General features: G+C 39.6%; 1 protein-coding gene across 1 annotated transcript in view; it reads left to right on the top strand.

The window, feature by feature from the left end:
- LOC149312253 (contactin-1-like) overlaps positions 1-15,092 on the top strand; it is a 218,952-nt gene that overhangs the window by 55,326 nt on the left and 148,534 nt on the right. Inside the window, exon 2 of the mRNA XM_089524286.1 lies at positions 12,581-12,633. The gene's annotated coding sequence lies outside the window, so the exon portion shown is untranslated. The remainder of the gene's footprint in view (positions 1-12,580; positions 12,634-15,092) is intronic.

The raw sequence follows: 15,092 nt of genomic DNA, 5'->3' as shown, positions 1-15,092 counted from the left end.
GCATCCATGATGAGATCACTGAAAGACATGATGTGACACGTTGTTTAATGTGCGGAGACACCACAGGATTCTATAGGTTGGAGACATGACAAAGTGGCATCAAATTGTTTTAACTACATAGTGGAAATATACCTCTGGTATGAAATTGTCGTTAAGTGTTGCCCTTAAAGGAAGATTTTTCAGTGTAAAAGACTTGGTCAACATATGGCCTCACAGCATCCACTGAGGTCTTCTGCTCACCTGTTTGTGGTGTATGGGTGTAGTTTTCTGGAAGAGATTCCTACTTTCATGTTAGTGCAAACTACATTTAAATGAATATTGTTTTTTAAAAAAGAAATATTAAATTGGTGAACTCTGGTATATATGCCAGTAATGTCAACACTTTTGAATAATTTGAGGATTCCAATTATTTTTCAATTATTCTTTGAATTTGCTGTGAAAAACAACTTTTTTTGTTAGATTTGCTTGTAAAAACAGCTATAGATGTTAAATCAAGGCAAAATTGATATATTGATAGCTGGCAGACCTTATTTTTATGAATATGTGAAGATGTGGTAAGATTCTGATAATTAAGGACATCTGCATCAGTTTTCTAGCATGCTAACAGTTTTCATGCTAATATGAAACTATGACTCTACACTTATTTTTGTTGTTGTTAAATGAACTGTATGCAGGGGTGAATTAAAAGCTGTGTATTTGTGCACATATGTAGGTATGTGTGTGCCAACTTTTTTTTCCTGTCTGCCAAATTTTTCTGCTCCAAATAACTGAAGCTACTTTTATGAAGAGCAAACACAGGTTTGAAACCCCATTGGATTAAACCACTTGATAGGAAGCAGTCTGGAACAGATAACTGCAGACATGAAAAGGAGTAATAGGCATCTTTGTTGTAAGTCACATTTACAGCTGTGACCTCAGAAAACTATATTTTAAAAGGGAAGAAATATTTTAGAGTCCACCTATGGTATTAAATATAATTAGGTTTAATGCTCTTCTCCACACAGTTTGTACACATTGTACTGCAACTTCTGATTCTAAGTAGATCATTGGTGAACACCCATTTTCAAGTGTCGCTACAGATTCCCTTGCAGAATGAAACAGGTTCCATCCACCTTGCCCTCAGTCCTGAGCAGTTAAGATGATGTGGACTCCACCATGCCTCACTGTAGAGAAGGTGTTCTCAGGGCCATGAATGCTGTTGGTTTTGCACCACACATAGGAGATTACCAGACCGTAACCACTGGTATTTGCGTGATCAGGGGAAAGATCATCGGAAACTCCCATTAATACCAAATGATGGATCCGTTACTCTTTACGGGTGGGAGAAGAATGGTATATGCACACAGGGGTGTGATAATCTTTCCCCCGATCATGCAAACACCTCTTTGCTCCTTCATATGATCATCTACACTGTATTTTGAAGCAAGGCCAAAAAGCTTAAATTGGTTCAGTCGAAATCAGAGGGACTTGTTTCAACAATGGCTTTCTTATCAATTTTCCATAAAGACCAGCTTTGGATGGTTTCCCCATCTCAGCTACATATCTCTCCAGCACTTTCAGAGTTACTATTGGGCTCTTGGTTGCTTCTCTGACTAACACTCTGCTTTTCCTGGTCACTGCACTTGAGTGGATAGCCTTCTCTGGGCACACTCACAGCTCAGTCATATTCTTTCTATTTCATAATACTGGATTTAACATGGATCCAGGAAATATTCCCAGTTAGAGTTATTATTTTAAAGAGCCCAACTTTTAATTGATACTTCTGCATAACTTTATTGTGTACTTGCTTTGAAAGCATCTTGGTCTCCATGATGCTGATTATTTCCAACACTTCAGCTCTCCAACAACACCTTCCAGGAACAGGTGTGTGTAATGTGAAATCATGTGGTAACAGAATTGTACAAATTCAATTTCTCCTGTGATGTCTGTGATTCCTGGAGGTAGTGGGTTACACCAGCTCTTATTCAAGTGTATCAGAGCAATGGGGATGGCAGCAAATGAGTACTTGTGCAACCAACAACTCCCAGTTTGTTTTTTATTTAATAAAAATAAAAATACTTGGCACTTTCAGAGTGTTGAGTACTGTGTACTCAAGGATAGTATTTGGTAAGTGTTTGTTTGCTTTTCATGAAAAGTAGCCAGAGAATCGCTGGATAGTTTGCATATGCAAGCCTTATCTGTGTAGCAAGCCTTATCCATGTAGATACATGGAGAAAAGGAGGTGTGAACAAAATGGTATTCAAAGACAGTATGCAGCTGCTTTATATTGTGGCTTAGTGAGGAAGGGAGGTATGCCAGCATTTCCTCACACAGTGGAGTAATCTTGTATAGGCTTGCATTGAGAAAATAAGCAGTGTATATGTGAATAATGAAAAATGCATTGGTTCCTCTAGGAAAATGTTACTTGTTCATTTTGTTCCTGGAATTAAGGAACTGAGATCCTCACTTTTAAAATTGTTTTGTGGACATGTTCAAAGATCTCATCTAGCATGGGAGCATGATTTAGAAATAAAATTACCTGTGGCCTTTTAGTTAAATTTCTGGAACTTACAGACATTTAAATCAAAATTTGCCTCAACAGAAGAAACAATTTTAAAAGTAGTGCATTGTTGGCATTGTTATCCTGCACAAAGACTGGCAAAAAATGTGAGTCCAATTGTAGGGAAAATGGCACATTTAGGCATATGTGGCTAGAATGCCCGAAGGAAAGGGAGTTCTGGAATCAAGAAATAGGTTTTGTCTTGTGAATGACAAAAATTAGGATTGCTCCTCAGGGAGAACTTTTATTGCTTTATGTTTTTTGGGTGGTGGGATATAAACAGCCAGATGGACTGTTTTTGACAGCAACTAGAGCTGAAATAGCTTGCTTGAGTCCCAGTTTTAGAGGGGAAGCTGTATAAAATATTGATAATAATAAATAATAATAGTAATATAACATAAATAATTGGAATTGGAATGAACTCTACCTTAATGAGCCTGACTAAATAGAAATGAGTCTTCTCAAGCTAAAAGATAATAAGGGAGAAAACGACTCAGTGTTGAAGTTTACTGATCTCTGATTATTTCATGTATTAATATGAATTGTAGTGAAAGTGAATTTACATCTATACTGGAAAAAATGTAGAAGGATATACTCAGTGGATGACATTTTCCCTGTGAAAACAAAGAAAAAAGGAATGAACCTGGGAATTCAGATTTACCAAACAGAGTACAGTGCACTTGCGTTATACGTGGCTTCCAGCATATGCTTGGAAGACTGCGCCGGAAGAAGCCTTGGCACAGCTGGAAGAAGTAATGGGGTGCGCCGTGGGTACGAGTCCCATTACTTCCAATGGGGGTCCAGCATACATGTTTTTTTCCTTACGCGGGAGGGTCCAGAACAGATCCCCCATGTAAGGAAAGGGCGCACTGTATACATTTCATGATTAATTTGTAGACAAGTCTGTGTCTTCATGCTGATATTATAGATAGCATATTTTAAATTATTCACTTTCTGTCTTTTGTTAATAGATTTTTTTTAAAAAAATGTATCAAGATCTTATAAAGAATAGTTATTTACTTTGGTTTCAGAGTTGTTAGGATTTCTGTTGTTATATCAAAGTCTAGATTTTCAAATATCTGCCATGACCTGGAGAACTTTGAACCCTTCAGTTTTTCCAAAACAGGATAGACAAACTATTAACTGAGTCTGGCCAGCACATTTACATTATGGGTGATGCTTTGAAAGTTCATTTTTGGGAGAGATTCGAAGTACAAGTCTAGCTTTAGAAGTCTCAAATGGCTTAGAGGAAAGCTGTTTAGGAAAATCTCTTCTCATATATAAGGTCATCATTTAAGGCCATCACACAGATGCTTCCACCAAATGAAGCAAGATGGATAACTAAAAGAGAAAGAGAGTGTGCACCATTTCAGGTGTGGTGCTCCATTCATTTTTTAGAATGCTTTTGCCAGAAATATTGGACTAGTGCTTCCATTATAATTGTGCATTCTTGTGTCTATCTCCCAGGCATTTAAAGAATAATTTTAGTGGTTTAATATATTTTCCCCTGTTGCTGGTTTTTACTTTTCTTTTATGTGCTATACTGTTCTTATTTTTAGCTGCCACAGATACATAGAATGTGTGTGTGTGTGTGGGAGTAAACTTCAATGAAAAGTAGGCGGAGTGTGACATTAGCAAACACATTATTAAATACACTCTGCTTCCTCCACAGTTAACACATGTACACATAGGCACAGCAAGTGCAGCCCTGTGAGATTAATGGCCAGGGTAAGGGAGGGGAAGTGAGGTGGCTGTTGAGAGGTGTCCAGAACCAGACCAAAATAACCCTCAAACACCATGGCACTGGTCATGTGCTTTTGGTTTTATCTTGCTTTACCACACATTGATTTTATCCCTGTCTATTTTTTCTTTTTTCTTTTTCTGTTTTTAATCTATTTGTACACCATCCAGGAACGCTGACTATTAAACAGCTTGTGGCTGAAATAAATAAATAACATCTGAACAGTGGGGGAAATGGAGAGGTTACAGAGCCCCACTGCTGAGCTGAGTAATGTCATTTTACCCCCTCGCCTCAGCTCCTAAGCAGCAGGAATTAGAAAATCATTAAACCTACCCTTCCTGAAATCTTCCTTTCCCATCCTGCTGAATAGAGGTAAAACAGCCAAACTGAAATGAGGGAGGGAACACAGAGTAGGTACTTGAAAGAGAGCATGGAGGATTGGATGTGGAGAATTCATAAGCTGTATCTGGCCTATGGGCTGGAGTTTATCACTTATCTTGATGTCTTCTGTGAATATTTGCCTCCAACAAAGGACTCAACCCTTGCTTTGTCTGCTTTTGCAATTACATCTGTATCTCACTGGGGTTTTCTGATAAATTCTGTTCAGTATCTTCTGTCAAGTTGGCCTTTGCTTACCTGTCTTTAGTCAGACAGATTTTTGTGCCAAAAACAGATTTTGTGTAAATGCTTATATTAGACACAGTGCATTTTCTTACCATGTTTTGTCTTGATCTGCCCAGTTAGTTAGTTAGGCAATCACAGCGCAGCTTTGGCCCAATCTGGGAGTGTGCATCATGCTCCTGGATTGGCCCAAAGCCAGTACAGTGGAACCTTGCCATAGGCGGGCGCACCATACGCGGACTTGAGCATACGCACTCAAGCCGTGGCGCGCGCACGCGCAGGGCAAAAAGGGTGGCGCGTCCCATTCAGTTGAATGGGCGTGTGTGCCCGTTGCGCCGTGCACGTGCCCGTTGCGCCCCGCGCACCTCCATGCCGCCGTGCACGAGCCCCATTGTTTACAATGGGGCTCGAGCATAGGTGGAAATCACCATACGTGGCGGGATCCGGAACGGATCCCCCGTGTATGGCGAGGTTCCACTGTACTTTTGGCCTGAGTGTTCTGGGCTGTAGTTTCATAACAACAGGTGGAGTCTTTTGAGAATGTAGTTCTTCATTCTAATCATTTGGAAGTACGCGAGGTTTAACAATCTTATTTCGGGATAAACATGATTAAAATTCTATGTTATTTAAAAGATGATCCAATGAGAATTTGGGAACAAACATGATTAGTTGGAAAGAAGACAGAGAGTCTGGCCAGGTTTTGACCTGCTATTTATCAACATTTGTACACACATATTTTCCTGAGCTTGTGTGCAGCATGAAGATGAAATCCCATTTGGCTGCTAGGGAATGGAATATTCTGTTTTAATTCTTTGATAGACATTTACTATTCAAATATGATGTCTCCTTGCTCTCTCTTGGCCTTTACTATACCACCTCAGTAAAGAGACATAAACTGGATCAACCTTACAGAAAATAAGCGTATTTTAAAGAGGTTTAATTAAAGTATACTATGAAGCTTTGCTGAAGTGCTGTTTTTGTCCTTTCTCTCTTTCTCATGCATACTGTGTGAGGTTAACCTTCTTCTTCACCATTTAGCCTTTAACATTTAAATCCCAAAGGAGGCATTATTTTAATTTACTCCCATTTTACAGAAAATCAAAAAAGACGAGTACTCAATATAATCAGAATAGTTTGTGTTCTGTGCTACAGTATTAAGTCTATGACATTTTTTCCTTATGACAGTGGCTTTCTTTGGATAACTCTTTGAATAAGACTCATTCTGAGTCACTGTCTGACTGAAATTTTGTTTCTGTGAACCATCTAAGCAAACTGAAAGCCCTGCTTCCTAAATCTAATAGGAAAATGGGTCTATTTTGTTTGTTTGTAAACAGACTAAGTATGCAAAACATGATTGTTAGATTGTCTTTTTGTGTTCAATAATTCTGTTGAGTCTTCTATCAAAACCAAAGCGTTTTCTTTTGACTGGATGATTCCTTCACAATGATCATACAAGTTTGGATTCTAAGCATGTTGGTGTCAGAATGTCACATACAAATTCAAGTGGTATTGTGCTTTGCTTCATAGTATAATGTGAATTTGGTTGCCTGTAAATATGCTTTCTTACAGTATATTTAGGCTGCATTTCAGCACATTTTATGCACATATTGGCCTGTTACAGACAGCCAAAATAAAGCTGCTTCGAGTCACAGTGGAGGTATGGTGTTTCAATGATGCATGCGTCCTAAGAGTCCAGAAGTCGCGCCAAAGCCATGCTCCAGCCCTTCAGGACTGGAGTGTGGCTTTGGTGTGACTTCTGGACTCTTAGGATGCATGCATCATTGAAACACCATACCTCCACTGTGACTCGAAGCAGCTTTATTTTGGCTGTCTGTAACAGGCCATTGTCACACTTTTGTGCTCTTTCTTAATACACTTGAAATGGTGATTTTACTTGGTTCTGTTCTTCATTAGTAAGAAAGGATACAGCCTTTACTTTCATTATAAATGTGTGTTGAAAATATAAAGCTAGAAAAATGTAATCTCTTAACACTGGTGATTGTACATATGCAGTGGAAACTCAAGCGGGGGATCCGTTCTGGACCCCCTTGCGTAAGGCAAATTCTGCCTATGCTGGAGCCCCATTCATTTGAATGGGGCTCATGCGCGCAGTGGCACGGCGGTGTGGTAGCACGCGGGGAGCCACGGGCGCACGTCCCATTCATCTGAATGGGACACGCTGCCCCGTGTGCTCCCCATGGCTTGAGTGCATACGCTCAAAGCCGTGTATAGCGCGCCCGTGTATAAGGCGGGTGCACTGTTGTAGGACAATTCATGGGTGCTAAGGAGATGGTGCATCCCACACAGTCACTTTCCTGTGAAGTGTTACTATGTACAGTTATCCCTTCCCTTACATGGTGGATCCGTTACTGGGCCCCCCGCGTTAGGGAAAAAACGTGGGTTCTCAAGCCCCATTCAAATGAATGGGGCTCGTGCCCGCGGTGGTGCGGCAGTGGCGTGTGAGGTGCATGCCATGGGAGCGCGTCCCATTGTTTTATTCCAGTGCGCGACTCCCTTCCTTCCGGCACAACTTCCAGCATATGCTGGAAGCCACATAAAATGCGCCCGCATATTATCTGGGCGCACTGCAATAACATCTGCTCATCTATTGGAAGGTCCTAAGGGACTTAAAAGATTAAATTCATTTTGTAAGCTACCTTCTGTCATATATGGAGAGAAAGGTATATTATTAAATAAATAAATAAATAAGTAAACACATTTAAATACCTTCAAACAACAATGGATTATGTGCACCGCCAGAACTATGGATTTATGCATTGTTTGTGTACCTTTAATGTCTTTTTCATGGGAATCAGTACTGCAATAGTACAGTCAGTCCTGCATAGGCATGGATTTTTCATCCATGGAATCAAGCATCCCGAGTTTGAAAATATTTTAAAAACATCTAAATGCCAAAAAGCAAACCTTCATTTTACCATTTTATACAAGAAACACCATCTCACTGTGCCACTGCATTTAATGGGGCTTTAGTATCCACAGATTTTGGTATCCACAGGGGGCCCTGAACCAAACCCCAGAAAATACTAAAGGCTGACTGTACTGCATTCATTCTAGTATTTAAGAATGGAAGAGTTATCAAAAGGAATTTATATGCTTCATGTATTCATAATTTATATGGATCTATGCAATTTTATGTGTGCCTGACTGTATCTGGCCATCTTTAGTTTTAAAAGCTGTCAACATTTCAACATAGAATCATAGAATCGTAGAGTTGGAAGAGACCGCAAAGGCCATCCAGTCCAACCCCCTGCCATGCAGTCCAACCCCCTGCCATGCAGGAAATCTAAATCAAAGCATCCCCAACAGATGGCCATCTAGCCTCTGTTTAAAGACCTCTAAGGAAGGAGACTACACTACACTCCAAGGGAGTGTGTTCCACTGTCCAACAGCCATTACAGTCAGGAGGTTCCTCCTAATGTTGAGGTGGAATCTCTTCCTCCAGGTCCTAGTCTCTGGAGCAGCAGAAAACAAGCTTGCTCCCTCATCAACATAGTGAATGTCAACATAGTTAATGAGCAACCACACAATTCAGGTTGGTAATGGTCCTGTACATTCTTAATAGTTTCTTTTATAAATGCAAAAGGTAACTGTAAAAGTAAAATAGAAGTGTAGCAGCTTGATACCCTGATATTTAATTTGGGACATTAAATATCAGGGTATCAAGCCAATTGTTCCTTGTCTTGTGGTTAAGTTTTAACCGTGTGATTTTTCTGATGTAAGCTATATATAAGAGCTAGCATGGTTTGAGCATTGGACAAGGTTTCTGGAGAACAAGGCTCAAATCCAATCTCTGCCATATAATCCAACTGGGTGACATTGGGCAAGTCACACTCTCCCAGCCTCAGAGGATAGCAAAGTAAAGCCCCTCTAAAAAATTCTTCCCAACAAATCCCTTAGGTGTTGTCTTAGGTTGGAAGTGACTTGAAGGCACACAACAACAATCTATATATGGATAATATCTGGAACAGATAAAACAGCAACATTCACATTCCGCATAAGAATAATTTTAATTCCAGGGAAGGAACATTTTACTTTGTTTGGATTGCTAGTGGAAAATACTTTAGTGCACTAACACTATGATACAAGATCTAGGTTAAATGCTTAGCAGTAACATAAGCAGTAGACTGACTTAATGAAGATTTAATATATAGTCATGACTTGAAAGAAATTGCTTCTGCCAAAGCAACACTTAGATATAATTTCCCACTTCCTGTACATCAGATACTCATAAAAAATGTTCAAAGGAGGCATTTAGAGAAAATACATTATGACACTATAATTTATAGGCACTACTTAACCTTTAATCCCTCAGATCCAGACCACAGCCAAGGCTTGTAGATTCATTTTGTACAATATTGCCAAAATCAGATCATATCTCTCCGCCTCTACTGCCAAGATCCTGGTCCATGCCCTAGTGATCTCACGACTTGATTACTGTAACGTCCTCCTGGCTGGGCTTCCTCTTTCTCACCTCCATCCTTTAATCTCTGTCCAGCATCCAGCTGCATGCATTATCACTACTGCCCAGCGCACTGACCATATCTCTCCTGTCTTGGCATCCCTTCACTGGTTCCCCCTCCCTTTCTGTATTCAGTATAAGCTCCTGCTGTCGACATTTAAAGCCCTCCATGGTCTGGCCCCTCTTTACTTATCAGACCTTCTTTCTCCTCACCTTCCCACTCGGGCCCTCCGTTCTGGTAGTCAAGGTCTGCTGTCTCAGCCCAGGATTTCCTCTGCCCCATCTCAGATTCGCCCCTTTTCACTTGCTACCCCTCACTCCTGGAACCTTCTTCCCCCACAAGCAAGAGCCATCACTTCTTTAACCAGCTTCAAAACGGAGTTGAAAACCATCCTGTTCAGAGAAGCCTTCCCAAGTATTGCATAATTGTTGTTTATGATTTGAGGTTCTTTTGGTACCTGTTTATTGAACCATTTCCTGTATTGCTATGTACTGTATATATATTATCCTACTTGAGAGTATGTATTTTCCCTGGAAGAAGATTAACCATCCATTATGAAGCCAAGACCTCCCTCCAGTCCATCTGCCTTGGTCCAGGCCTTGGAGGTAGAGAGGAACTGCTGGACCTCTTACCCTTTCCCTCCACCACTCCCTTCTCCTTTTGTGTCATGTCTTTTTAGATTGTAAGCCCAAGGGCAGGGAACCTTCTAATTAAAACTATTATATGTACAGCGCTGTGTAAATTTACAGCGCTTCATAAATAAAGGTTAATAATAATAATAATAATTCTTCTCTGATGGGCTTGTTGGCTTGGTAAATAAGGGGGTTGCAATGACTAACTCTTCCCCACTCACAGTTATGTGCTCTCTGTAAAAGAGAATTTATCATAGTTTCTTATAATGGCCTCACAAACATATTAAGGGGGAAAATGGATTAGGCAAATTATAGAAAACAGTCATGTAGAAAATTATTGTCAAGCAAGGATGACGTCATAACTGATGCTTCAAATAATTGCACTATTATATAAAATTGTAATCAAAGATTTGAAGTTTAGATAATATCAGATTTGCAGGAGTTAGAAAACTAGTTTCAACAATGTACTTCAAATGTACATTATTGGACATTAGAAAGAAAAAAGAATTCAGATCAACATAAAATTTATAGAATCTAAAAATCCTGAGGATGGGCTTATTCTGGCGTGTCTATATTCTTATGTATCTTTCTGGTATGTTTTCTTGTGCACTGCGTAATACCTGTTTTTCTATAACTGTCCAGTTTTATGTCTCATGAAGGATACTTATTGCTGTGGGAAGGAAGCTGCCCAATAGACAACAACACAGAAGTGGAGGAAAAGGCCACAACTTTATTAACAAACAGCACAAAGGGTAGGGTTGGCCCAAAGCATAAGGTCTGGATCTGGAAACATTAATCAACACCCCATTTGATTGATGTAAGGTTGCTTGGTCATGACCAAGCATCGGGATGACATAGGGGCAACGGAAACGCCCTCTCACATATATGCAACTGGTCAGTCGCATATTCCAATAAGCCCCTAGTCACTGGGAGATGTTCACTTGATGTGGCACCCGCAATGGCCACACCACCTGCCCTCAGCACTCCCAAATCCAATGGACTCCTGATCCAGTGCTATGGAGGCCTGGAAACCATGCCCACCAGATACAGGACCTATGCTGTCAACCTAAAACAAAGTTGTGACAAAAACACCCTAGCCAAGGGAGGGAGGGTGGGAGAGCTGAGCTAAAATGTTGCCGGATGGCGCGCAGTGCAGCCTCAAATATGCCCGTCCACCAATAGGGGGCCTGGAAAGAGCGGAGGCAGTGCCTCCCAGGCCCCTACCACCAATAGGCTGCACTCAGGGGTCTGAGCCAGCCAATCATGGCCTCTTTCCTTTTGCAATGAAAGCTGGGACATGTAGTCCCAGCACCCGGTGCAAAAGAGCTGCCCTTTCCACCCCAGCAGCCAATGGTGGGCCTTCTTGCCGGCCCAAAGGCTGCTGGGGTGAGACAGGCCTCTGCAATTGCGGAGACCAGGGCACCTTCTTCCCCAGCAACAATGCCGGCCTGGTAAGTCGGATGGCATCATTTATCATCTTGAAATAATACACACAGTTATATAAAATAATATATGACTGTGAATTTTATATCACTTACTGTGAGCTGCTTTACTTTGTTTGGATTATATGCCTATGAGGATTTTGTTTAGTTGGATCTATATAAAAATCATTTCTACATCATATTTGTAGATTTTGAATGATATGTAGGAAAAAATAGGTTGTGGCATAGTGAGACTACCAAAAATAATTTGCATGTGTACAGGTAACTAATGACTTAATTGTCATATTTTGGGCTTATTGTTTTTAAGGATGAAAACAGTAAAGATGATAAATAAGAACATGGTATTTCTACCATTTCAGGAACAAATGTAGTCCATGTTTATAGTTTCTTATATCTGACATACTTTTAAAAGGGAGATAAAAGAAATGCTTATTTTCCCTTTAAAAATCACACTGGTAAGCAATCTTTTTCAGTCTCTCTCACACACAAGACAAACAGAGACCCATGGGGAGTATATTCAGAGTGATCTAATTTAGGAACTTATTTGAACAATTGATTCCCATACTGATAATGAGTAGGATGCTTCTGTCTACATTAGTCTATTTTCACACCATGTAACTCCTAGGTATTATGGCAGGTCTTTCCCCTGCCTTCTCAATTAGTGAATGATCACTCTACTCAGTGGTTGGCTAGGAGATGTGTAAGGGCACACAAAGTCACCATTAATTTTGATTTTTCTTCAGTAGACACACTGTGTTTTAATTTATGCAGACCTAACAATCTGTCTCCATGTTTAAAAACTGTGTGTTTGTGTTTCTCTGTGAGGGAAAAGAGGACAAGGAACTGGAGCTAGAAGTATAAATTCTGTTACAAGGGCACTTCATTTCAAGTTAGGCAGCAAATGATCCAAAGTAAAGCCTTGTCCAGTGGTGATAAGGGATCAGTGAGAGATGGAACAGTGAAAAAAGAGAGTCTGTAGTCAGAATGACTTGTTATCATCTGCAAATCAAGACACAGAAGAGCACAGGAGAGAGAACATCTGAGATATTGATAGTGGCACTGGCAGGGAGGAATACACAGAAATGATAATTTCTGACTTCTGGTAATTTTCTTTCTGTTTCCAGATAACTCCAACAGACAGAAACATTGTCAGGCTCCAGCATTTAAGGACCATTTGGTGAGTTGGGATTGTATTAAGCTCTTAAATCTTCTCTTACTGTTACAGAGAATTTATTAATTTCTTATGCTGCTGTCCTCTTCCTGCTGTTAAACTAATGTCCGAGTAACATCAAAAACTGTTTTTAAAAAATGACACACACACACACAATGGAATATCAAGACATAGCAGTAACCAGGTTCTTTTCCAGTTGGTGGTAAGCTGTCTATCTGGAAAAACTTTGGGTTAGTTTGTTCTCTGCTTACTTTTCTTCTAGAAACCTTCCCGTAGAGCAGCTTGGTAGATAGAGAGATAATGGTTATGCTGTCATCCTCATCCTCATCATTGTCTGCTTTAAATACTTGGGTATAAAAGAAGAACAGTGTAAATGGGCCCTTCACCAGTCTAATAGAATGAATACAAAATAAAACCTTCATGAATTGTTTTAAAAATAGACATGCCTCATGTCTACCTTGAAATCATTCCATTCCAGTGCCAGGCAAAAACCTTATTTTTCCAAGCCTTCTAATTTTTCATGAACATATGGATGCAATAGAGGATGGAGGGTGGGGTAGAATATAAGTGCAGAGAGAGAAGGAGGGGAGCGACAAAAGCACTTCCCAGCTCTGAAATAATATTACATGATGCTTGAATAGGCCACATATGTTGTCAGTTCATTGGTTCAGGTATATGATTCAGTTTTATAAACTAAGGGTTAAAGTTGGTTTGCTTGAATCAACAGAAGTTAAGGCTACCACAGTTTGTTTGGGTTTGGAAATGTCTATGAACTATGATAAATTTAAAACAGAACTCATATCTTCCAGTCTCCTTCTTACAACCATGCCAAAGCTGCAAAAAGGAAAGGAACACATAGGCCTTTAACACTCAACCATAGTTTAGCACTTTGTCTGAAGAAAGCCATAGTGTCAATACTATCAACTATCAAGTCAATTTGTCCACTTCACTGCTCTCCTAGACCATAAATGATGGGTTTACTTTCTAAGGAAACACTTGTATATGAAAGGCTGTCTTTGATCAATAGGAGAATGGAACGTTCATTCAGGAAAGGACTACAATATTCCATCACTGCCCATGAAACCTGGCTCTTTAGCAGATATTTTATAATGCATACTTGAATCCATTTAGGAGACTGATTTTTAAAGGAAAATTGTATTCAGTCTTACAAGTTTCATGAGAAGAGAACATTTCTTTAATATTTATGATGTAGAGGAAATCTTTGGTTCTGCTCTTCTTGTTGATTCCCACAGCATCAATAATTCTCTTTGAGAGGCTGGTTGGATCCATAGACTTGTTAGAATTATTTTAATTCATTTTGAATGCAGCCCAATCGCATCACGTCTGCAAATATTTCTCACCTGATGGTTGTCTTCTTGCATATGGAACATAAGTTTGTTTCTAGATGAGCTGTAAGACAGAGTACATCTTAATGGCTGTCCACATATATTTGACAATGTATAAAAGCCAAAGAATGATGGTAATATCTTTCATCCTCTGTCTCCAGAGAAAGCATGCAGCCTAAGGCATATAGATTGTTGCAGATGGCCTTTCTGAGGTCATAGCTGATGGATGAACCTCTTAATATTTGTATTTTCTTGATTAATAAGTGATGATGTTCCTCTTTAAGGAATTTCATGAACATATGTATGCAATAGAGAATAGAGGGTGGGGTGGAATATAATTATCACTCTTTTTAAAATGTTTAATGTTATTATACGTGAAAAAACACAGTTATATTATAATTTATTCCAGATATGAATATAGAGAAAAAAGTTTTATTTGGAGTAAATTGCTTTAGAATTATAATTTCAGAGATTACTTTAATTAAAGGAATAGAAAAGATGGCTGTGATTCAGCAAAGCTCAAGCAGTGACATTTTGCTGCACTTCTAATAGGCTCAGTTGATTATACAACTTTAATATAAATCTATATTATGTAATATGATAAGGGATTCTGTGGCATTGGTAGTGATGAAGTCAGATTGTTCCCTGATGGTTGAGCTGATGTAAAGCAAATGTTCAGAATCATTCAAAGTGCTGGGAGAATGAAACAGAAACATGGCTTCCTGGGAAAAGGAGGTAAGGTGAGTTTGGCTGAAAATAAAATTTCACTGGCTGTAAGGACAGTTTGTTAAAGGAGTAAAGCATCAGCAATCTGTTCAGAAACTCTGTTCTGATTGGCTCTACTATGGGTGCATCGGCACTATAGAAATAATGCAGTTTGACACCAGTTTAAATGCCATGGCTCCATGCTCCAGAATCCTGGGATCTGTAGTTTTGTAAGGCATCAGCACTCTTTGGCAGAGAAGGCTAAAGACCTTGTAAACCTACAGAACCCAGGATTCTATAGGATGGTGCTACGGCACTTAAAGTGGTATCAAACTGCATTATTTCTACAGTATTGATGTGTGAGGTCAAGACTGAAGATGCTGAGGAAAGGAGCTTTTCAGTAGTAGCACCCAG

Source organism: Sceloporus occidentalis, unplaced genomic scaffold (assembly GCF_023333645.1).
Source record: "Sceloporus occidentalis isolate IW3139 unplaced genomic scaffold, rSceOcc1.0.p SCAF_5, whole genome shotgun sequence".
NCBI lineage: Eukaryota > Metazoa > Chordata > Lepidosauria > Squamata > Phrynosomatidae > Sceloporus > Sceloporus occidentalis.
Note: the sequence above shows the minus strand (reverse complement) of the source record. Positions and strands in the feature narration are given on the sequence as shown.